Source organism: Odocoileus virginianus, chromosome 14, assembly GCF_023699985.2.
Source record: "Odocoileus virginianus isolate 20LAN1187 ecotype Illinois chromosome 14, Ovbor_1.2, whole genome shotgun sequence".
Classification (NCBI taxonomy): domain Eukaryota; kingdom Metazoa; phylum Chordata; class Mammalia; order Artiodactyla; family Cervidae; genus Odocoileus; species Odocoileus virginianus.
Window position 1 is genome coordinate 18,191,442 of NC_069687.1, and position 1,452 is coordinate 18,192,893.

General features: G+C 36.3%; 1 pseudogene; it reads right to left on the reverse strand.

The window, feature by feature from the left end:
• Nucleotides 1–661: 661 nt before the first annotated feature.
• LOC139038338 (U6 spliceosomal RNA) lies at nt 662–774 on the reverse strand (annotated as a pseudogene).
• Nucleotides 775–1,452: the final 678 nt, after the last annotated feature.

Genomic DNA, 1,452 nt, shown 5'->3' on the forward strand with positions numbered 1-1,452 from the left:
ACATTAATTTAAAATATATGTACTGAGGGCCCACTGTGTGCCATGCACAGTTTTAAGTGTTGCTCAATGAGGAATATGACAAATTCCTGTTCTCAAAAACTTTACAGATGAGTATAAAGAAGTTATCTCATTACTAACATAGATTAGGATCATAGTAGAAAATATGAAAAAAAGAAAAAATATATTGTCAGTTCTCTACCGTGTGAGAGAAGAGTGTGAAATTAGGCTTCCTATGGAAGGTCATCCTGGCACTGAGCTGAAAAAGACTCAGCCATCTTCAGGGACAACTTTCTTATCAGCAAAAATGAACTGGAACTGCCTTTTACACTGGAATCTCTGAGTGGCCAGCCCCTTCCTAATTAACTCATTCAGGTCCTTGCTCTTTCCAAGAAAATGTCAGCACTTTAAAATTTGACATTTTAAAGGAACCGGAGCATTTTGACATCAAATCAAATATACATTAATTAAAATTAGCCCGTGAAATGTCACAAAGATAAGTGAGGCAAAAGAATCTATGTTTTCTCTCCCACAGTTGCAGCAAATTGTTTAATAAGGGAAAATAAATAAATAACTATGTGTAAGAGATTGCTAGCCTTTCATTTCCTTAAAGAGAGGGACTGAGCTGCCTAATGAGGCTATGATTTCTTTTTTTTTTTCTTTTTTTTATATGGAACGCTTCACGAATTTGTGTGTCATCCTTGCACAGGGGTCATGCTAATCTTCTCTGTATCGTTCCAATTTTTTTTCTTTTTTTTTAGTATATGTGCTGCCAAAGCGAGCACAAGTCTCTGATTTCTTAATTTACTGATTCAGTATAATTTTTTTTTAATTTCTGAATATAGTTTGCAATATTATTTTTTTTTTTACTTTTGCCTAGAAGGGACACAGTAAATACCAAAACAAAAATTTAGGCAAACAAAAAACTCCATTTAAAATTTAGCCTGTATCTTCAAAGAAAAGGATCGGAAGATCAAAATATTAAAATGATGAGGAAATTTACCCTTATGACAAGCTCATATATTGTTGTTATTTCACTTCAGACGTGAAAATATTCTCAAAACCCAGCACGAGAACACAGATCAGTACTGAGGAACACTTGTCTAGATCATCAGTCAATCCCTAACATCTGCAGTAGATGGTGGAAATGGGAAGCTGAGGATTGTGGAAACCACTCTTCTATAGGGCGGTGGTGACTGCAGCATTGCTGTTCTGTGTAAGGAAGTTTCACTTTATGTTCTTTTTGCCAACAACAACAACAAAAATCTGGCATGTGCCATCTGTCTCTACAAGGATGAAGTCACTAGCCACTGCAGTCGCTGACCTTCAGCACACCCTGAAAGGAGCTCGGGGTGAAGATCAGGAATGAGACAGTCCGTGCTCTTGCGGAAGAAACTTTTAGATAGATACTTTCTGGAGAAGATTTTATGAGCCTAATTCTTGAATCTCCTCATA